The sequence below is a fragment of the Canis aureus genome, chromosome X, assembly GCF_053574225.1.
Source record: "Canis aureus isolate CA01 chromosome X, VMU_Caureus_v.1.0, whole genome shotgun sequence".
NCBI lineage: Eukaryota > Metazoa > Chordata > Mammalia > Carnivora > Canidae > Canis > Canis aureus.
In genome coordinates this window covers 109,151,654-109,174,946 of record NC_135649.1, presented here as the reverse complement: position 1 = coordinate 109,174,946, position 23,293 = coordinate 109,151,654, and the positions used below count along the sequence as shown (strand labels likewise).

The window sequence follows — 23,293 nt, the reverse complement described above, 5'->3', positions numbered from 1 at the left end:
CTGGACGGGCAAAGAAGAGAGTGATGGCCGGACCTCAGGGGGCAGCGGTGGGAGCAGCCGTCTTGTGGGAGCTGCTTCTGACACCACACAAAGCAGCAAGCCAGGTTGACCGGGCCGGGAGAGTGATGTTTGACCTGCTATCAGAAACGGAATCGGGGATCCCTGGGTGGCGCAGCGGTTTGGCGCCTGCCTCTGGCCCAGGGCGCGATCCTGGAGACCCGGGATCGAATCCCACGTTGGGCTCCCGGTGCATGGAGCCTGCTTCTCCCTCTGCCTGTGTCTCTGCCTCTCTCTCTCTCTCTCTCTCTGTGTGACTATCATAAATACATAAAAATTAAAAAAATAAAAATAAATTAAAAAAAGAAACGGAATCAAGCCAGGGGAGTGTCTGGAGAGTGTTCCTGAGCAAGTGCAATGGCCCAGAGGTGAGAATAGCCAGCTTGCTTCTTAAGAGGGTTTTGTAAGCTGACTTCAGTATCTGTCAGTGTCTGCGCTGTCTCACCTCTCACAGAACTTGGAATCGTGTTTTGGGGTTCTGTTGAAACACTGAACACTGCGTAGTTCTCTAAGGAGACGTCGCCTGAGTCACCTCATCCTGCCCACTGAAGGCCCCAGCTCCTGGGGCTGGCAGACACGGACGTTGACCCAAAAATCGACACCGAACTTAAAACACAGTGTCTCAAACTCCAGCAAGACTCGTGGTCCTGGTTCAGGGGGGCTGGGGTGAAGCCTGAGAATCTGCATTTCTAATGAGCTCCTCGGAGAGGCCTGAGCTGCAGGCCTATCCACGCTTTGGATAGCGAGGATTGTGAGAACTCAGAACTGGGCAGTGAGGGAGACAGAAACCACTACCCAGACGTTATAGGAGTCGTGGGTCCCGTCTAGACTGTCACCTTAACCAGGCACATGACCTCAGGTGAGTCACTCAGTCATTTCTTCATCTATAAAAACGCATGTATTAGGCTAGACTCCTCCTGCTGTCCCTTCAAGTGTCTGCAGGTGATGACTCAGCCTCTCAGACCAGGTGCTGTGAAATTTGCAGTCACTAAGTTTGGGAGTTTTGACATCAGCCCAAGAGGCATTTTATTTCTTCTGTGCTATTGTGGGGTGCAAAAAACAGTAATGCCTGAGCTCAGAGGTGGAATCCCTCAGGCTCAGTAACCACTACTTTAAGCTGATTATAATTTTCTTTAAATTGAAGTAACTTAAACATCAACCAACCAGTGACTGGTGAAATTATACATTCTAGGCAACTATTAAAGTTTATTATGAAAAAAAAAATTTTTTTAAGTTTATTATGTTTGGGGCGTCTGAGTGGCTCAGACAGTGAAGCATCTGCCTTTGGCTCAGGTCATGATCCCAGGGTCCTGGGATGGAGCCCCACGTCAGGCTCCCTGCTCAGTGGGAAGTCTGCTTCTCCCTCTGCCCCTCCACCCTGCTTGTGCTCATTCTATCTCTCTCTCTCTCAAAAAAAAATTCTTTTTGGACAATTTCATTGAAATGAGAAGTTGACATGATGTGTCATGGAGTGAAAAAAATGGGAGATGAAAGCATGGAACGTATATAGCAAAGAGAACACGAGTGTGGGCATTCACCTAGAAATGTCTAATTATCTCTCAGTGAAATAATCTAAACAAAACTAAATGCAATGCCTGACCCTAGAGTAGGTCCTGTACTAGAGGTGAAAAATGCTGTAGAAGATATTATTGGATCAAATGAAATTGACCCAAGTGGTAAATGAAATAAAATGAAACAAATGGTAAATTAAATAAAAATATTATATCAACATTAAATTTCCTGATGTTGATAATTGCACTATGGTTATTTAAGAATATTCTTTTTCTTAGGAAATGTGCACTGAACTTTTCTCTAAGCATAAAATTATTTCCAAGTAAAGCAAGTTTTCTGAAAAAGATATTTAGGAAGCTCCTAGAACCTGGGGTGGGGGTAGGGTGTGGCACAGAGAGTCATGCTCAAACACAGGGCAACCAGGAACATTGCCCAAACCATCACTGGCCTGCTCTAGCCAAGGGTAGACTACTTCTCAGACAGACCTGACAGTGGGGACCAGATGCCTGAAACTCAGCCACTGCTGCCTCCAAAGGAAAGAGAGCTTTGTACCTCCCTCACCAGAACACAGTTCCTCATAGTGTCTGCTCCCATGAATTACTGGCTTTCAAATCCAAGTCTTACCCTGATCAATGGGAATTAGCTGCAAAAAGTACTGGGAAAGCAGATTTATTATTTCAATCTTTAAAAAGTCAGCATCTATGTAGGAAGTTCTCCAAACATAAGATGGGTGCTCAAAAGGTGTCAGGTGGCCACAGATGGAGAAATGCCACTATCACACACACACACACACACACACACACACACACAAAGTTATCCATAATGATGAGAAGCCTTCCTTGTGCTCTTCCAATCACTTCCTTGTGAAAGTAGCTGCCTAATGCTGGCCCTGATACAGCAGACGTGACCTAGTCACTGTGCACCTCAAATAAGTCAGACGTACAAATAGAACCCAATGAGACATCACTACATACCCGCCAAAACGGCAAAAGCCTAAAAGGAAGGCTGACACACCAAGTGATGGTTAAGATGTGGAAAACTAGGACTCTCACACATTGTTGGTGGGAGTGTAAACAGGTACAACCACTTTGGAAAAGCTGAATATATGTATGCTTTATGACTGAGCAGTTCCATTCCTGGTATTTAATAAGTCCTTTTTTTTTTTCTTTTTAAAGATTGTATTTATTTATTCATGATAGACACAGAGAGAGAGGCAGAGACACAGGCAGAGGGAGAAGCAGGCTCCATGCAGGGAGCCTGACATGGGACTCGATCCGGGACTCCAGGATCACACCCTGGGCTGAAGGCAGGCACCAAACCGCTGAGCCACCCAGGGATCCCCTAACAAGTCCTTATGTGCCCCAGAAGACATGCACAAAAGTATTCATGGCGTTGTTGTTCATAATAGTCCCAAGTATCCATCAACAGTAAAATGTGTAAAAAATAAATATTGCAATATGTGCAAAATGGAATACTACACAGCAATCAAGAAAATAATGAACTAGCCTTACACACAATAATATGGATGAATCTAGCCAGCAGTGTTGAGAAAGACACCAAACACAAAAAAAGCACATCCTGTATGATTCCACTTAAATGAAGCTTAAGAGCAAATAAACAGATCTATGACCAAATGTCAGAATAGCAGTTTCTCTTAGTGTGAGAGTGAGGGGTGCTAAGAAGGGGCATGAGGGAGGCTTTTAGGGTAATGAAAATGTTCTGTAATGGTGATCTAGATGAAGCTGTCATGGGTGTATACCTATAAAATTCAAGCTGTGTACTAAGATACACATTTTACTGTGTGAAACCTATATCTCAATTTTTAGGAAAAAAAATAAGGGTTACAGAATTAAGATCACAGATTCTTACAGCTTTAAGGGACATTTTCTATAAGAGAAAGAAAGAGAGAGAAAGAGTCATCTGAGGAATATGAACCCTCCTAAAGCTCTGAAGTGACTTTAGTGGCATACTATGATCTCCACCAAGTTGAGTTGTTGACAACCACTTTCCGGACTTTGCCTCACACCTTCCCATGCCTTCAGAAAGTAATTTTTTGCATTTAAGCCCTAGGAAACTGCCTTAAAGTGTATGCATGGAACAGTTCTGCATAATCGCACAGTACTTTGCCATTCACAAAGAACAGGGTACCTCATTTGATCCTTGCAACAACCTTGGGAGGTGGGCAAGGTGAATGTTCATTTTCATTACCATTATATTTCAGAGAGGCTAAAAGGTCATTTGGACTCAATGCTTCTGACTTTTAATCTAATGCTTTTCTAGTGGTGTTCATAAGTGTTGATTTCAATACAACAACTAAATAACAGCAAATAGTCCTGGATCGGATCCTGGAAAGGAAAAAAAATAATACTATGAAAGACATTACTGGGAGGATTGGTGAGATTTGAACATAGGCCATATATAAAGAATAATATTGTATCTACCATTTGTAAATTTCTTGGCTTTGATAATTATACTGTAGTTTCATAAAAGTGTCCTTCTGCATAAGAAATGCATGCAAGAAGTATGCAGAATGAAAAGTCATCATGTCTACAACTTACTCTCAAATGGTAATTATTTTATTTTTTAAAAGATTTTATTTATTTATTAGAGAGAGCAAACAAGCAAGAGATAGCAAGAGAGAATACGAGTGGGGAGAAGAGGGAGAAGTAGGCTCCCTGTGAACAAGAAGCCTGACATGGGTCTCAGTCCCAGGACCCTGGGATCATGACCTGAGCTAAAGGCAGAACTTTAACCAACTGAGCCACCTAGGTACCCCTCAAAAGTTTCTTTAAAGATTATACACACACACACACACACACACACACAGAAAGCAAATGTGGCAAAATGCTAATAAAATGTGAATCTAAGTGAATGGTATTAAAGTATTTGTTGTATTGTTCTTGCAACTTTTAGGGAGGAATTAAATTTTTCTCAGTTAAAAAAATCTCTTTTTTTAAGATTGTATTTATTTATTCATGAGAGACACAGAGAGAGAGGCAGAGACATAGGTAGAGGGAGAAGCAGGCTCCTTGCAGGGAGCCCGATGTGGGACTCAATCCTGGGACCCTGGGATCACGTCCTGAGCCAAAGGCAGACACTCAACTGCTGAGCCACCCAGGCTTCTCTCAATTTAAAAAAATCTTTAAAAAAGCTAGAACATTCAAGAAAAAATTGCTTTCAGATAAAATCGAGTTATATCTTCTGTTATGCACATCACATGGAACCATAGTCATCTTGGGCACTGTAGATAGAAGAAAATGACAGAATTACAATTTTTTAAAATTTTTATTTATTTATGATAGTCACAGAGAGAGAGAGAGAGGCAGAGACACAGGCAGAGGGAGAAACAGGCTCCATGCACCGGGAGCCTGATGTGGGATTCGATCCCGGGTCTCCAGGATCACGCCCTGGGCCAAAGGCAGGCGCCAAACTGCTGGGCCACCCAGGGATCCCCAGAATTACAATTTTTAACAGATTTATTAATTCCTTAATTTTATCATCACACAGGCAAAATATCCTTTCTCCTATTTAGTTAGCATATTCTATCAACTCAATAGAAGGACTTGGTCTGCTGGGAATACTTGTAATTTCCATAGAATACCTTAGAATGTTCTCTTATGAAACCCTGAGGGAGGAGAATCTTGCAGCTTCATGATCCCTGTTGTTTTGTTGATGCCTCATGAAGATGGCAAGACTTTGGAGGGCAAGGCCTTGTGGCACACTCAGGGACACTGGGTCCCAGGGGCAGGGAGATTTTGCCCAAGTCCTATGACCCAGGTATATCTTAGAAGCAGCAGAACTGCTGGACTTAAAAGGAAACCAGGACCCTCTCCATTATGAGGAACATGGGCAATGACTATAAAACAACTGCACAGCTCTAGCATAGAGAAGACTCAAAAATGGGGCACCTGGGTGGCTTAATCAACTTGATTTTGGCTCAGGCCATGATCTCAAGGTCATGTAATTGAGCCCCACATCGGGTTCTGTGGTCAGTGGGGAGTCTGCTTGAAGACTCTCTTTCTCCTTCTCCCTCTGCCTCTCCCCCTACTCATACTGTCTCTTTCTAAAAAAAATTTAATAAATCTTAAAAAAAATGACTCAATAGACTTCAAATTTCCCCCATCCCATGGATATCCAAAGTTGAACTTAAGTTCAAAGAAATAATAAAATGATGTTTTTATATTTGAATGTTTGGACTCAGAGTCATTCCTCCTACATTAAATAAAATGTGTTGAAATATAGGATAGCCTAAGCATGTTATAATGATCATTTTATTTTTTTCTCACAACAACTCTATGACTTAGGTAAAATAATCCCCATTTTACAAATGGGGGACCAAAGCCTAGAGAGGTTATTAACTACTTGCCTGAAGTCAAGCAGCCAGTAACTGGTGGAGACAGTTAAACCCAGGCAGGCTGACTCGAGTCTAGGCACTTCACCCCTCCCCCATATTTGTAGATGGCTACCCACCTATCCACAGGGCCAGTCCTCCCTGCAGCAATGGCCACTTTTAGCTCCCAGACTACAGAATAGGGATTGTGATTTATTAAGGGAAGATGCTACTCTGTGGTGTAACAGAAATGTAAGAAGTCTAGCCCAGCTCAACAGAGCACAAGAAAATCATTAATTCCATTCCTTTCAATAGGCAGCCAAATTTTCCTCACTGTGGATGACTAAAAGATGGAGCTGATTGTGCCCAGGAGGGTGTGACAATACTGCCAAATGTCCTGGCTGGTGATGCTCTCCTCTCCTGCAAAGAGTGGGGTTCTTCCAAATGACATTGGTGTTCCCCACTCCCCCTGTGGATGCTAACTTAGGTAAACCTGCCAAAGTCACACATTGTGCCTCACCCAGGACCTGAAAAAAAGCCTGTTCCACACTAAAGGCCATTTGTGAAACATAATTAATTACAGATTCCTTCTGGAGCTGCTTAAGCTTCTTGATGTCTTAGATGTGTGGCCAGGATGGAACTCTTTTTGGCAGCTGAGGATCCTTCCTCCTCCAGCTGGAGAGGAGGTCCAAATGACAGAAACCAAGAGCATCACTAACATGGAGTTTGGCCTTCCCAAGACTTGGTGGGGCAGGCTCGGATGCATGAATGGGGCTTTGGGGAGTCTATCCTTTCAGCAGATCCAAACCACACAGATCACAGAGATCTGTGGAAAATAATGTCTTTCTCATGAGCTGACTGAGCATTAGTGATAGTCTCCATTTGGATTGATGGCACTCTGAGTGGGGAAATGTAAACCTTTTCTCTCAGTAAAAGGGGCAACATGGTCAACAAAACTTGTGCCCAGTAACTTAATGGAAAGGCTTTCCCAAGATAACATTTGCTTTCCGTTGATGGAAGCACAGCAGGGTTTGCTTCTGCTACTGTAATGTTTCCAATTATATTTATTATCTATTATTTGTCAAATCACAAAACTAAAATGGATACAGCTACATATAAATTTGATTATCCCCCAAGTCCTGAGACATACTTGTCATGTATCTCACTTTCCAGATAAGTAACCAAGTTAATACAAGCCTGACATGATTTTAATTTCAATCCAGGTCAAATCAAAGTTAGAAGCAGAGGTCATTCAACAACATGGGCCAATCTCATAGATACTGAACAAAAGGAAAGAAGCCACATAAGAACACAGACTATATGATTGCATTTATATGGCATGCAATAACAGAAATCAGAAGAGTGGTTACTTCTGGGAGGGTGGTATTGACTGGAAAGGGGCATGAAGGAGCCTTCAGGGATGCTAAAAACTTCTTAGATCTTGATTTCAGTGGTAGTTCCACAGGTGTATATAAATGTACAGATTCGCTGAGCTGTACTTTGAAGATTTGTGCACTTTACTATAAGTTATCTCAAAAAAGAAATCACAATTATTTTATGACAAAGGAGTCAAGAAAACACCTTGGGGAAAGGATAGTCTCTTCAATAAAGAATGTTGGGAAAAATGGACAAGCACATGCAAAAGAAAGAAACTGAACTTCCATCTCACACATATGCAAAAATCAGCTTGAAATGGGTTACACACTTGGATTCCCCAGCTTCTAGGATTTTTTAAATTCCTATTTTATATTAAAATGGATATGTGCGGGGCACCTGGGTGGCTCAGTGGTTGAGCATCTGCCTTTGGCTCAGGTCATGATCCCAGGGTCCTGGGATCGAGTCCTGCCTCAGGCTGCCCACAGGGAGTCTGCTTCACCCTCTGCCTATGTCTCTGCTTCTCTCTGTATCTCTAATGAGTAAATAAATTCTTAAAAACAATAAAATAGGGGATCCCTGGGTGGCTCAGTGGTTTAGCACCTGCCTTCGGCCTGGGGTATGATCCTGGAGTCCGGGGATCAAGTCCCATGTCGGGCTCCCTGCATGGAGCCTGCTTCCCCATCTGCCTGTGTCTCTGACTCTCTCTCTCTCTCTCTGTGTCTCTCATGAATAAAGAAATAAAATCTTAAAAAAAACAATAAAATAGATATGTGCATTTAAAAAAGATCCATTTCATTGTAATAAAATTTGACATTAACAAGAAAAACATGTCCCTCCTAAAATAAGGGAACTTCTCTTCTGGAAGTTTCAAAACATATTTTTCATTAATTAGGGGTTATCCTACTGTGCCCCTACTCCCCCACCTGTGACTCCTACCCTGCAACTACAGAGGGCTATACTTTGAACCCTCCATGCCTTGTCAACCCTCAGTGTGCCTTTGCACATGCCGGACCTTCTTCTAGGAAGTCTTATCCCTCCTTCCTACCTGGTGAATACATATGGCTTCTTCAATACCTGGCACAATTACCACTTCCTCAGCAAGCCTTCCCCCAAGTGCCTCAGACGAAACTCACTCCCTTGTACCTCTGAGTAATTATTTACTTATGCTTGTCTGTCCACCAAACTGTGAGCATCTTGTCAAAGACAGAGCCTGCGTCATGTTCACTGTTCTGTCACTAGTGTCTAGCATATTGTAAGCGACCAATAAATGTTCATTGAATGAATAAAATAATTTCTTGAGCTGCAAGGTACATTAAGAACACATAACCCTCAGTGTGCTCATTGTGGAGGAGCAATTATGAACCCTACACATATGAGGTTACCAGAGCCGTCTGGAGAAGCACCATCAGATCCTCAGGGCCCAGAAACTCCTGCCCACTCCAACTTGCCCTGTGGTGGTAGGTCATGGAAGGAAGGCTTTCATATTTCTTTTTTTAAATCAAATTTATTTATTTCAGAGAGAACGAGCACAAGCATGAGCAGGGCGAGAGGCAGAGGGAGAGGCAGACTCTCCACTGAGCAGGGAGCCCGATGCGGGGCTCGATCCCAGGACCCTACAATCATGACCTGAGCCAAAGGGAGACACCAAATGGACCTGAGCCACCCAGGGATCCCGGCTTTCATGTTTCTCAGAATGGAGCTTCCATAAGCCAAATTGACCTTTTATTTTTCTAATATTGACTATCTCTCAAAGCCTACTTTGCATGAATTAAAATACCATGTTCCATCAAAAATGACCATTCTTGTGGGTAGACAGGAATAAAGGAGAAAGGCTGGCAGGAGAGAATCCTATGGTGCCATAAAGACCCCCTCCCCATACCTGACAGCCTCTCACCTAAAGAGGCTCTTTCACAGGCTTTTACCTAAAGGTCATTGCTAGGTGGGTTGTTAGTTTTTTTGTTTTTTTGTTTTTTTGTTTTTTTTAATTAAGAGCTACTGGGCTCAGCGGTTTAGCGCTGCCTCCAGGGCGTGATCCTGGAGACCTGGGATCGAGTCCCACATCAGGCTCCCTGCATGGGGCCTGCTTCTCCCTCTGCCTGTGTCTCTGCCTGCCTCTCCCTCTCTCTCTCTCTGTGTGTGTGTGTCTCTCTCATGAATAAACAAAATCTTAAAAAAAATAATTAAGAGCTACTGGTGTTTTACAACTTCAATTTCTCTGAAGATTAGCAAACAATCTCCCATGTCTGCCTCCTGTCATTTAGAAAACTTGAATGATTCTCATTCTTTGTGGCCCACAGAGCAGAGGGCATGAAGGTGTTGTGATAGGCAAGCTTGATGCTAGACCCCCTGGACTCAGGAGCCACATTCAAGAAACCAACCTGGGGGGAGTTTTTCAAGATTTTATTTTTAAAATTTATTTATTTTAGAGAGTGTGAGCGGGGGATAAGGGGGCGGAGAGCAGGAGGGAAAGGGAGGGGGAAAGAATCTGAAGCAGACTCCACACTGAGGGAGGAACCCAACACAAGGCTCAGTCTCACAACCCTGAGACTGACCTGAGCCAAAACCAAGAATTGGATGCCTAACTGACTGAGCCACCCAGGTGCCCCTGGGTGGAGTTTTTTAATGGTCATGAAGTTGAAGAAGGGTAGAGAAAACATGACCTTCAAGAAAGGAAGAAGAGAACCAAACAGTAGGCTTTTATAACGTCATTTCAAATAACTATAAAAGCCTCTAAAATAAACAGGTGCTGAGTCGAATATCTGAGTCTTAAATATAGTAAATCATTGTATCGGTCAAGATTCCAGCAAGACACAAATGGAACATCTATAAACTGGGTAAGTCAAGACAAGTTTAATGAAGGGTTTATTCATAAGGGATTGGGCAAGCACCACTGGATTCCACAGGAAGGAATTCCACAGGTGATACTTACACTGAGCCCATTCAGCTCCCGTCTCTCGCTGGTGTCGCCCACTGGTTGGACCCAGTAGGAAGCCAGAGAGCAAGGGGGTCTGTGGATGCAACTCATGCAGGTCAACCTCCTGGGTCACAGGATGGAGAAAGGTAGAGGAGATGTAGACCGAACTTTAGAGAGTGGAAACAGAGGGTAGGCAGCACCCAGATGATTCAGATTGTTCTCAGACCTGCTTTTGCTGAACACCCATCTACTGGGACTCTCCTTTTTCATTTTCTTCCACACAAACCATCTGCCCATTTCCTGTACATTTTATAACACTTTATTCATGATATGTTTTTAGATTTTTAAAATTTATTTATTCATGAGAGACACAGAGAGAGAGAGAGAGAGAGAGAGGCAGAGACACAGGCAGAGGGAGAAGCAGGCTCCATGCAGGGAGCCCGACGTGGGACTCGAACCCGTGTCTCCAGGATCAGGCCCTGGGCAGAAGGCGGCGCTAAACCGCTGAGCCTCCTGGGCTGCCCTATTCAATTTTTTTTAAGATTTTATTTATTCATGCATGAGAGACACATACACACAGGGAAACAGAGACATAGGCAAAGGGAAAAGCAGGCTCCATACAGGGAGCCCGATGTGAGACTCGATCCCGAGACCCCAGGGTCTCGCCCTGGGCCAAAGGCAGATGCTCAACCGCTGAGCCACCCAGGCATCCCCTCTTTATTCATGTTTGATGTCCATACTGTCTCTGAATGTCTGTGCCTTTTGACCATTGGATGACAACTCCCTAAACTTAGCAGTTTAGTTAATCATAGGTCAGTGTGACCTCAACGAGGGAGTGACATTGGAGCCAAGACATGAATGATCAGAGGGAGGTATCCATGCAAAGATCTAGGGGAGACCACTCTCTGCAGATGGAAACAGCAAGTTCGAATCTCTGAGATGGAAAGGCGTTTGGACTGCTTGGGGGCACAGGCAATGCATCCCAAGGGCCAGAACTGAACGCGTCGTTACGTGTCAATTACCTGAATGATCAGACCCATCATTCCACCCCTAACACAGGGAGTCCTTCATCTCAGGTGAGGTGAAGAAGCCTTGCTTTGACAGTCTTTTTCGGTTCTTGGATCTGTTTCCTCATTTGTGAAGCCGGAAGCTTGACTGAGGTCATGTCCCAGCTCACCTCCTGTTCTAAAACGGTAAGATTTCTTCATCCTCTAAGGAAAAAAGATGCAAAGTGTCATTAGTTTATTTGAAAAAATTGGAGTAGGCAGCTACCATCTGTTTACTATGGGTCCAGTGTCGCTGCCGCTGTCACTGTCTGTGCACCGACAGCAGTACTCTTGGCCCTAATCACCCCCATGCTCACGGCTGGCCTCCCCCTGCAAGCACCCATTCCCCTCCAGCCAAGGGCTTTCTTTTCTTTTCTTTTTAAAAGATTTCATTTACTCATTCTCGAGAAACACACAGAGAGAGGCAGAGACACAGGCAGAGGGAGAAGCAGGCTCCCTGTGAGGAGCCTGATATGGGACTCGATCCTGGGATCCTGGGATCATGTCCTGAGCCAAAGGCAGACACTCAACCTCTGAGCCACCCAGGTGCCCCCAGCCAGGGGCTTTCACGTCACCTGTGTGCAAGGAAGGCCAGGGCAACAGAGATTGGCCTGGGAGCAGCCGTTGGCCGCAATGAATGGGAGTAGGAGTGTTAATACCCTGGCTCCTCTGAGCACAACTCTGAGGTATGCTCCCCATGTCCTCCTAGAGCTCCTCAGTGGGGTGGAGCTCCAGGTATCCACCCAGGCTTCTTTCCCTTCCCTGTCTCAGGTCCTCACTCCTTAACCCGTGCTCCTTCCAGATAACTGACTTGCACTTGAATCTTACTCTCAGATCTGCTTCTGAGCAAGTCCCATGCAGGACAGCTAGGTATAATGAGCCACACCAGGGGCATAAAATGTATTTCCACCTACAGCAAGCTCACCATCTAGTTACTAGTTTTTAAAAAGTAGACATTAAAGCCTTGAAATGTAACTTTTGATCCAGCAGTTCAGCTTCTAAGAATACATCTTACAAAAATAATCATAGTTGTGCCCAAAACTTAGATACCGGAATGTAGATTTCTCATCAAAGCATTGCGAATAGTAGATAAAATTAGAAAATGTAAATATAAATGTCCAACAGTGGGGAAAATGATTAGATCAATAATGGTACATCCACTCAAAACCCTACGCCATCATTAAAACCAATGTTGTGGAATATTGCTTAAGGACAGGGGCATGGTTCATAAGGCACAATTAAATTAAAAAGCATTGCAAAACAAAATAAAACAAAAAAGCAAAAAAAAATTTTTTTAAAGCATTGCAAAACATTATCTTTGGTATATACCGTTGTCACTACTAACAATATACATGCATAGAAAAAATATATAGAAAGCTAACACACCGAAGGGTTAACACTTGTCAGCAGTTTCATGTCTCTGGGTTTATCTATATTTTCCAACCTTTCTCTAGATAACGTGTATTTTCTTACCTTTAAGGTGATGCACTGTTCGTTTACATAGGCTAAGAGAGTGTTTCTCAGTCTCAGCACTACTGATATTTTGGAATGGAACTTTCTTTGCGGAGGGGCCATCCTGCGCATTCCTGGTACCTATGTACCAGACGCCAGCAATGCCTTCCCCCTCGAGCTGGGACAATCAAAGATACGTCTAGATGCTGCCAAGTGTCCCTCGGGAGCAAAAATCACTCCCAGTTGAGGATCAGCGGTCTAAGAGATCGGAAAAATCGTAAACCACTGATAGCAGTTCATGGCCAGGAAATAAAGTAAGATTATTCAAAATCTGTCAGTAAGAATATTCAAAATCTGTCAAAATCTGTCAGAGGTGCATGATTTTTTTTCTTTCACCTTGAAGAAATCACTGTCATGCTCAGCACATAACTGAAAGTAGCATTTGTTCCAGGAGAGGTCCCCTCCTCGGGTGTGTAAAAGAAGAGTCCATAAGAGGTTCCCAGACCTCGCCTGGTCGGTTTCTAGGAGCTTGGCAAGCTGAAGTCATGCCAGCCTGACGGGTCACTTGTTTCCCATCTGTCCTCACGCTGGACAGAGGACATGAGATGAACAGAACACCCTGAAATGTTTACGGTCGAAGACATCGCCAGCAGCGCCGGCTTGGGTCACTGAGCTGCGCTTCCACCGTGTGCATCGGGGCGGCGGCGACAAAGGCCCCGGGGGTTGGACCCGGCGACGGGCGAGACGCGTCCCTGAGCTTGTGCTGTGTCTGCCGACCCGGCCGGGGACGCGATGTGGAGAGGCCATCCCCGGGGGACCCCCACTCCAGTGGCGGGGGCACACGAAAACTTGGGCACATTTCTGTCACCTGGACACCCGCCCGGAGCGGATGATTAGATGAGCACAAGAGAGCGGCCCGAAGCGCAGCAGACAAAGGGAGTGAAGGGGGGCTCTCGGCGGGACGCCAGCGGGGACAAGGTCGGGCACCTCAGGGCCCGGAGCAGGAGGCCAGCAGGGGGTCTGCCGCTCGTCTCCACGGCTGTCCGGCTGGGACACGCGCCTGGGGTAAGTCGAGGCAGCCGGGAGCGCGGGCCTGGGGGGCGCTTGGGGCTGCCCGGGCTGAGGCTGCCGCTCCAGGGAACGAACGCTGACTAATGACACACGGCAGGGATGCCAGGGCCTCGTAAACCCATTTTTATTTTTAAACAGGCTGCCAGCCGGGAAGTAGGGCATTTTGCAACTTCCCCGGGAGTCGGAGCCAAGGGGCGCCCGGAGCGCCCAGCCGCGCAAGCAGCACGGGGTGCAGGCCTCGCGCCCTCCCTTGAGCAAAGCCCTCGCTGGAGGCTGACGTTTGAGACTCTGGGGTTTGGGCTCAGGGTAAAGTAGAGATTCCCTTCCCAAGAGCAAGCAGAGGGCGGGGACGGAGCCCGGCGCCCCGGGACTCAGGCGGCCGGAGGGCTGGGACTTGCAGCCTGCAAGCAGCCCGGTGCTGAGGGGCAGGAGCCCCGACGGTGTGCAGGGGGCTCCGTGGGGGACGGGAGGCACACAGGTGGCGGCAGCCCGGAGGACCCAAGGGACACAGGAGGCCAGGGGGCCGAGCTGCCTTCTTCCCGCGTCCACGCCCACCGGGGTGAGCTCCGGCCTCTGCGTCTGGTCTGCAGCTTGCGACGCCCCGACCTCCTCCCCTCCTCCCGCCACGGCTGCTGCTCCAGCTTCGCCCGGACGCAGCACGAGGCCCCCGGGGAAGGAGTCCTCAGGGGATCCCAACGGGCTGCCTTCCCAGGCCACTCTGGGGGACTGATGCCAACATTCAATTCAAAAACCAAGTTCCAGAACAATTACAGGACTGAAACAGTTGACGGCTATGGAAAACACAATCAAACCTCATATTCTCACTCAACTTCAGCTTTTTTTTTTTTTTAAAGATTTATTTATTCATGAGAGGGAGAGGGAGGCAGAGGGAGAAGCAGACTCCACGCGGGGACCCCGATGTGGGACTCGATCCCTGGACCCCAGGATAATGCCCTGGGCCGAAGGCGGGCGCTCAACCGCTGAACCACTTTGGTGTCCCCAACTTCATCCTTTTAAATTTTTTTAATTTTTTAAAATTTATTTATGATAGTCACACACACAGAGAGAGAGAGAGGCAGAGACACAGGCGGAGGGAGAAGCAGGCTCCATGCACCGGGAGCCTGACATGGGACTCGATCCCGGGTCCCCAGGATCGCGCCCTGGGCCGAAGGCAGACGCTAAACCGCTGTGCCACCCAGGGATCCCCCAACTTCATCCTTTTAAATAAACTTTGCTAGTTTTTACAAGAATCTGTTAACTAACTGATTTCCCCCCTCAAATGTGGAAGGCATTTAGACCAACGAATGTCGGTGTTCAGTCTCAATCACATTTTCCTCTGCATTTCACCTGACCTATCCCACTACAGGGTACCGAAGCCCTGGGAAGAGTCCAAAGACATTAGATTTTATTCTACTTATATTTTCATCCCTCCATGTATTTGACCTTCACAGGCCTCTCACACTTTATACATTCTTTCCTTCACTTATTTCATAAGTACTTATTGAATGCCTATTATGGTTCAGTAACTGGAGTAGCAGGTGCGGAGGTAGAACATTTCGATATTTGGTCTCTGCCCCGGAGACCCACTCACAGTAGGAAGACTACAAGCAAGTCATTAAAATGCAAAGAACAGGACCCCTGAATGGCTCAGCGATGGGGCGTCTGCCTTCGGCCCAGGGCATGATCCTGGGGTCCCAGAATCAAGTTCCACATCGGGCTCCCTGCATGGAGCCTGCTTCTGTCTCTGTCTCTCTCTCTCTCTCTCTCTCTGTCTCTCTCTCTGTCTCTCTCTCTGTCTCTCATGAATAAATAAATAATTTTTTAAATGCAGAAAACAAACACTGTAATTAACATGTGCTCAAAGCACTGAAAGTGTATATACCAAATTTTAATTCACATTTTGAGTAATGAGTAAATAAACTCTGTAAGTTTATCACCACATATTTTGTGAAAAGTTTACTTAAATGCCACTTTTCCCAACACCGGCAAAACTTTCTCTATTTCTTATGTTAGAGTGCCCCGTAATGGAAGTCTAAGATGCTGGCATGACCGGTACATTTTTATTTGTTATGTTAGAGCGACATCTGGTGGAATTTTATTGAAACTGCAGCTCCCACTTTTCTTCATTTCTTGTGTTAGAGTGCCATCGTGTGGAATTTCCTATCATTGCACAATTGCGTTTTCCTATTTCTTGTGTTGGAGCGCCATTCTGTGGAAATTTTATGTAATTGCGGCACCATTTATTTATTTGCTTAGAATAGTGCCGCCCAGTGGATTTGTAGTGCAATTGCAGCTCGTTCGTTTATTTATTTATTTATTTGATTGTTTTCAGTGCCGCCCAGTGGACTTATAATGGAATTGCAGCTCGTTTGTTTATTTGTTCTTTTGTTATACTGCCGCCCAGTAGACTTATAATGTGATTGCAGCTCATTCGTTTATTTATTTGTTTGTTATACCGCCGCCCAGTGGACTTATAATGCAGTTGCAGCTCATTCGTTTATTTATTTATTTGTTTGTTTGTTATACCGCCGTCCAGTGGACTTATAGTGCAATTGCAGCTCGTTCATTTATTTATTTATTTGTTTGTTTGTTTTTAGTGCCGCCCAGTGGACTTATAATGTGATTGCAGTGCGTTTGTTATTTGTTTTAGTGCCTCCCAGTGTACTTATAATGCAATTGCAGCTCGTTCATTTCTTTGTTTGTTTTCAGTGCCGCCCAGTAGACTTATAATGCGATTGCAGCTCGTTTGTTTGTTTGTTATAGTGCCGCCCAGTAGACTTATAATGCGATTGCAGCTTGTTTGTTTTCAGTGCTGCCCATTGGACTTATAATGCGATTGCAGCGCGTTTGTTTCTGTATTCATTCATTCATTCTTTCGTTTATCTATGTATTCATTCGTTTATCTGTTTAGCCATCCATCCATTCATTCAGATAGCTAATTAGGTAGTTGGCTAGTTAGCTAGTTATTTACAGTGCCACCCCGTGGATTTATCATACAATTGCAGATCAGAGAAATTTTTCATATTTCCCAGATTAGAGTGCCACCCAATGGGATTTTGAAGTAATTCCAAATCAGATGTTTTCCTATTACTCAGGTTAGAATGCCACCCAGTGGAATTATCTTGCACTTGCATAATCTGTCTTTCCTAGTACAAGTTTCCCTTGCTATGGAAAAGAACGTTCATATGAAATCTTTTCTAAGCTGAAATGGTGTAAAGCAGTGTCCCCTGCCTTCCAGAAAAGTTTGAGTTACACCATTTTGCTCTTAGGAAAGTCCTACATTAGAAAAGTGACGGCAGTATTATAAAATTGAAAATCCTCTTCGGATTTCTTTCCATTGGGAAGAGGTTCTAAATCAAGTCTTTCAAAAAAAAAAAAAAAAAAGGTGTCTTAACTCGCTTGCAGTTAGTGCGGGGGGGAGGGGGGAAGCTCTATTCAGGTTAGGGTGCCACCCAGTGGAATTATCATGTAATTGCAGAGCACATGTTTTTCCTATTACTCTAGTTAGAACGCCACCTAGTATGGCGTTGCAAAAGTATGTAATTGCAAAAAACGGCTGTGGTTTCTTTCTGCTACTTGTTAGGGTGCCCTCTGGTGGAATTTTCCTGCAATTACAGAACCGGTATGTTTTTAATTTCTCTTGTGAGGGTGCCACCTGGTGGAATTATCCAGCAATTACAGGAAAAAATGTATTTTTCTAACTTGTGAAAGAGTGCCACCTGGTGGAATTGACCTTTGTTAAAATGTATACCAGTGATCTCAAACTTGGCACCTGTGTCACCTGGAGAGCTTTTTAAAGGAAAGACTGCAGGTCCCCATCCCTAGAGCTTCTTATTCGAGAGGCTTGGGATGGAGTCTGGGAATTTGCATTTCCAATGGAGCAGTGGTTTATGTTGATGCTACTCAGCTGGGACTTCACTTTGAGAACAAATGAAATTCTCCTTAAATTTTAGTTTCATACAAAAATGTTTTTTTCCCTCATGTAATTTCCACAACTGTTTCATTTTTTAATTACTGGAGAGGTTAGGAAGCTTTGCTCTCCTGAGTTTTTCCAAAGAACTCAGGATGCCTTTTGTTTTTGTTTTTTAATCATGAGAGACACGTACACACAGAGGGGGGACACAGGCAGAGGGAGAAGCAGGCTCCATGCAAGGAGCCTGATGTGGGACTTGATCCTGGGTCTCCAGGATCACACTCTGGGCTGAAGGTGGCGCTAAACCACTGGGCCACCCAGGCTGCCTTCAGGATGCCTTTTGAATAAATCTACCAGTTGCTTGTTGTTGTTCTTTTTCAGTTGCTTGTTTTTGAGAGAGAGAGCACACATGACAGAGAGGGAGTGCCCTGTGCATGAATGAGGGAGGGGCAAAGAGAGAAGGAGAAGTGGACTCCAAGTTGAGTGGGGAGCCTGACCTGGGACTCGATTCCAGGATCCTGAAATTATGACCTGAGCTGAAGGCAGACACTTCACTGGCTGAGCCGCACAGGCCACCCTCTACCAATTGCTTTTTTTTTCTACCAGTTGCTTTTGATATGCTTTTGCAAATTTATCTAAGTGACTATATAGTGTGGGATTTTGTCTATTTTTGTATCCTGGAATCCTAGAATGGGTGCTCCTTAAATATCTGTTGGATGAGCGAATGAACTGGGGCCTTCAAATTTGCCAGGTTGTTTGGATTAATATGACAGCTTCCTGAAACCAAAGTAGGCAGAAACCTTATCTCCTTCCTTCCCCATAACCTCACTAGCATGTTACAATATAAGAAGCCATAGAGCAGCACCTGGGTGGCTCAGTGTTTAAGCATCTGCCTTCAACTCAGGTCATGATCCTGAGGTCCTGGGATCGAGTCCCACATTGGGCTCACTGGGGGGGGGGGCCTGCTTCTTTAAAATCTTTTTTAAAAATAAGAGGCCACAGACAGAAATCTGTCTAAATCATTTGTTCCTATGCAGGCACAGAACCTGCCATATGGCCTGTTTCCATATGCAGGTGAAGGCCTGCTTGGTCTTTTTGGGCACTGTCACAAGCTTCTGCCCAAAATGGTGATCCGCGGCAGAGTCTTCAGTAACTGGCAACCCAGATTCTTATACTCTGTTCATGCAAGGGCTGGGGTTCCTTAGCATCTTTTCAACCAATAATATGTCTTGAACGCCACTCCGTTCATCAGCTGAAAAATCATTTCTAACATTTCTTAGGTGAATTAATAAGCTCTCTAGTGAAAATTTAGATAGGGGGGATGCTTAGGTAGCTCAGTGGTTGAGCGTCTGCCTTCAGCTCAGGGCATGGTCCTGGGGTCCCGGAATTGCGTCCCACAGTGGGCTCTCTGTGCAGAGTCTGCTTCTCCCTCTGCCTGTGCCTCTGCCTCTCTCTGTGTGTGTCTCTCATGAATAAATAAATAAAATCTCTTTTTTAAAAAAAGAAAATTTAGATAGGGTATTTGCAGGTCCTCTAAAATATGGACTTCTGGTTAGGGTCCTTCAAATGTTAGTAACCTGCCCCTGAAATGTGGCTTCCTGATTCAGGCACTTCACAGGTTAACTGACTGCCCCTAAGGTAGAACTAAGGTTAGAGTAAATTCACAGATGGATTTATAACACCCTGTTTATGCTGAATTATGTTTAAATAAATTGCAGACAGCATAAATCCAATAAATATAACATTTTATTCATGCATTTATTCCCTCACTCTTTATTAAAAGTCTTACATAATGGGAATTTAGGCTAAAAGTCAGGAATTCTGAATTCTGCTCTCAGCTCTGCCTTTAACTAGCTGTGTGATCTCAGACAAATTACTTAACCTCTCTGGGCCTTACCTTGTTCATTTGTGAATAAGAGACCTGAACTAGCCATTGCTAAAGCTACCCCAGCTCTAAATTGTCATAATCCCATTCTTTCAGAAAGAGGTCAGGACTCCCTGGCAAGTGCCATCGCATTCTAGGCTTTCTTAGCCCCACGGAGGATCACCCTCACCCATTGCGTGTAACGAATTACCCTTTCTTATACACCTAGAATAGGAGGGGTATGTGCTCTCTTGGTGAGAATTAGAAGGTTATGAACAGATATACATAGGGCTGGCGTTTCTCCCCTTGGCTCCTGACTTTTCTGTCCATTTCCAGGCTCGGCCCTCAGCACACCCAGCCCAGTTCAGCGGCATCTTCTTTCCCAGAAATGAGCAAGACTCACTCTAGAGAATGGTGGTTGTGTGGTCCGGGGGGAGGAGGGATCGAACGACGACAAATGAGTGACATGGCCAAAGACAACTCAGGGAATTTTGTGTGTAGAATTTTGTCCAAAGGGTCATGTTGTTGCCACATTTTGGAGCCAACAAGCTTTTAAGCCCAAGAAGCAGCTGAGTGAAGCAATGCTCGAGTGTGCCACCAGAGGGCGCCAGAAGTTGTTCTCAACGCAACCTCAGCCCCGTGCCGTGTTTTCATAGATGTTTTTCAACACCCTCTTTACCGTTATGAAATGCAACTCGTAGATAATATTACCTCCTTATACATCTCACTTTTATACTTTTTTATCTTTACGTATTTTAAAATAGCTTATGTATTTTAAAGATTATAATATCAAGAAGAAATGAAAGCAAAGTGACGTGTTAGGAACTAGTACACAGGCCTTGACAGTACATAGAGGTACAATGGAGCGTTGGATGTTTGCCCCCGAATGTGGAATCTGCGTCTGTGAGGTTGCCGCTGTAGCCTGAAGTGCGGTGTTAGGTCAGTGACTCAGATACCAGTAGCAGCGTCAACCTTGGTGATGGGCTTTTCCTGCAATGGTAAACAAGTCTTGAAAAAGCCAGAACACAACAAATTATTGACATAGTCTTTCTTCAGTTTTCTTGGTAAATACATTTGTCTTCCTGGAAAAGTTCATTCAAATGCTATTTTTTCTCTGTAAAACTGAGTCTTGGTCAAGATATCATATACAAATTTTAGATGTAGGTTTTTCGCCAACATGAATGTCCAGAGGAACAAGTGAAAGTCCTGCGTGAGAGAGAGAACATTCTCATTACACGAGATGGCGGGCATCTAAGCCCATCATGGCGACAATCCTCCCCCCACAGAAGTGCCCATGGTGAGCCATGGGGGGCAGCTCCACTCCCACCGAGACTCACTGGGTTGGGAGGAGAAGTGGGAGAGGAGAGAGGAAAAAAGGCACAGCCAGCCTCAGGATGGGTGTGTAGCCGCGTCACGCTGCAGCTTCAGCTTGGCCAGGGCGCACGCGGGCTCGGCCACGCATGCGCCGGCAGCCAAGGTGCACGCGGGTGTGGGCACGCATGCGCCGGCTGCCGGGGGTGCACGTGGGCTCGAGCACGCATGCGCCAGCAGCCGGGCTGCTCACGCGGCCTCGGGCATGCAAGCGCCGGCAGCGGGGACTCACGCGGGCTCGGGCACGCATGCGCCGGCAGCCGGGCTGCTCACGTGGCCTTGGGCACACATGCGCCAGCAGCCGAGTGTGCACGCGGCCCCGGGCACGCATGCGCTGCCAGCCGAGGGTACACGCGGGCTCGGGCACGCATGCGCCGGCAGCCGGGGCTCACGCGGCGTCAGGCACGCATGCGCCGGCAGCCGGGGTGCTCGTGGGCCGAGGGTGCACGCTGGTGTGGGCACGCATGCGCCAGCAGCCGGGGGTGCACGCGGGCTCAGGCACGCATGCGCTGGCAGCCGGGATGCTCACGCGGCCTCGGGCATGCATGCGCCGGCAGCCGGGGTGCTCGCGAGCTCAGGCACGCATGCGCCGGCAGCCAGGGCTCACGTGGGCTCGGGCACGCATGCGCCAGCAGCCGGGGCTCACGCCAGCTCAGGCAAGCATGCGCCGGCAGCCGGAGCTCATACGGCCTCGGGCACGCATGCGCCGGCAGCCGAGGGTGCACGCGGGTGTGGGCACGCATGTGCCGGCAGCCAGGGCTCTCGCGGGCTCGGGCACGCATGCGTTGGCAGCTGGAGCACTCGGGGCCTGGGGCATGCATGCGCTGAATTCCAGTTATGGTGTCGAGGAAGCAAGATGAACCTGGCACACTGCTCCTGATTTGTCCAGGTCCTGCTTTTTAGCCCCTTTACCACTGCCCTTAGAGTAAACAAAATTTGCAAACATCCAAAAGTGCATTTGTAAACGTATAATGTTCTCTACGGGCCTCAGAGTTCTGAAAAGTGTTTAACACTTCCTGGAAGGCAGGGTAGCAATGTAAATCAGATCCCTGAAATGTTTCTGTACTGTTGGACCCAGAATTTCACCTCTGGAAATTTATCCTAAAAATAATAATAATCTGCACGAGGTGATAGCTACAGATATGCTCATCAAGCATGGTTTATGATTATAAAAGTGGAAATGGAAAACCGTATCATTATGCAGCAGTAAGGGATTGGTTGAAATGTAGCTACAATGTACAATTAAGAGTCTAAAAAATCCAGCTTGTTAAAGAGGTGCCTGGGAGGCTCTGTCGGTTAAGCTGCCAACTCTGGATTTCTGCTCAGGTCCTGATCTCAGGGTGATGAGATTGAGCTCCACATCAGGCTCTGTGTGCTGCTCAGCAGGGAGTTGGAGTCTGCTTGAGATTCTCCCTCTCCTACTTCTACCCTGCTTGTGTGTACTCTCCCTCTAAAATAAACATTTTTTAAGAAAATCAAGTTGTTAAAAATATTTCATCGCCTGGGGGGAAAGGTTAACAAAATAAGTTATCTTCTGATCTCATTTCTACACAGTGTTTAAAATGTATAAATGTATATCAAAAGTATATCACTGGTAAGTGATATGCAGACTTATTAATAGGAGTTTTGTGGGCTGTATGATTATAGAATCTTTTCATTTTCCTTTCTTTTTTTAAGATTTTATTTATTCATGAGAGACACAGAGAGGCAGAGACATAGACAAAGGGAGAAGCAGGGTCCATGCAGGGAGCCCGATGTGGGACTCAATCCCAGAACTCCGGGATCATGCCCTGAGCCAAAGGCAGACCCTCAACTGCTGAGCCACCCAGGCATCCTAATATTTTCATTTTCTAAACAAGATTTTATTTATTTATTTATTTATTTATTTATTTATTTATTTATGAGAGAGAGAGAGCAGGAGAGAGCATGAGCAGGGAGGAGAGGGAGATGCAGGCTCCCCACTCAGTAGAGAGCCGCCTTGGGCTTGATACCAGGACCCCAGGATTATGCATGACCTGAGCAGAAGGCAGATGCTTAACTGAGCTACCCAGTGCTCCGAATATTTTCAGTTTTTAGTTTTGACTTATCTTTAGTTTCCAGGATTTCTTTATTGAACGTGCTTTTTTGCAGTAAGAAAAATGTTAGTTATAAAACTATGAGAAAATGCTTTATAAAAGAATCCTATTACAGCTATTTGGTGAAGTCCATAACTACCCCTACTTTGTGTGCGATAAATCCTCATTTTAGTTTCTTTAAGATTGGCAAGATTGGGGCACCTGGGTGGCTCAAGTGGTAGAGCATGTGACTTTTTATCTCGAGGTCATGAGTTTGAGCCCCACATTGCGTTCAGGCATTACTTAAAAATAAAAAATCTTAAAAAAAAGAG

At 45.6% G+C, this 23,293-nt stretch overlaps 2 long non-coding RNA genes across 3 annotated transcripts; both read right to left on the bottom strand.

The window, feature by feature from the left end:
- Nucleotides 1-4,554: 4,554 nt before the first annotated feature.
- Nucleotides 4,555-13,269, bottom strand: LOC144308073 (uncharacterized). 2 transcript variants are annotated; one of them, XR_013374706.1, is made up of 3 exons: nucleotides 12,710-13,269; nucleotides 11,213-11,401; nucleotides 4,555-4,810 (listed from the first exon to the last, which is right to left on the bottom strand). It is a non-coding gene; the product is annotated as an uncharacterized LOC144308073 (long non-coding RNA). The 2 variants fall into 2 exon arrangements; XR_013374705.1 differs by lacking the exon at nucleotides 12,710-13,269 and adding an exon at nucleotides 11,812-11,927.
- Nucleotides 13,270-19,400: 6,131 nt separating this feature from the next.
- Nucleotides 19,401-20,999, bottom strand: LOC144307859 (uncharacterized). Its single transcript, XR_013374545.1, has 2 exons — nucleotides 20,874-20,999; nucleotides 19,401-20,742 (listed from the first exon to the last, which is right to left on the bottom strand). It is a non-coding gene; the product is annotated as an uncharacterized LOC144307859 (long non-coding RNA).
- Nucleotides 21,000-23,293: the final 2,294 nt, after the last annotated feature.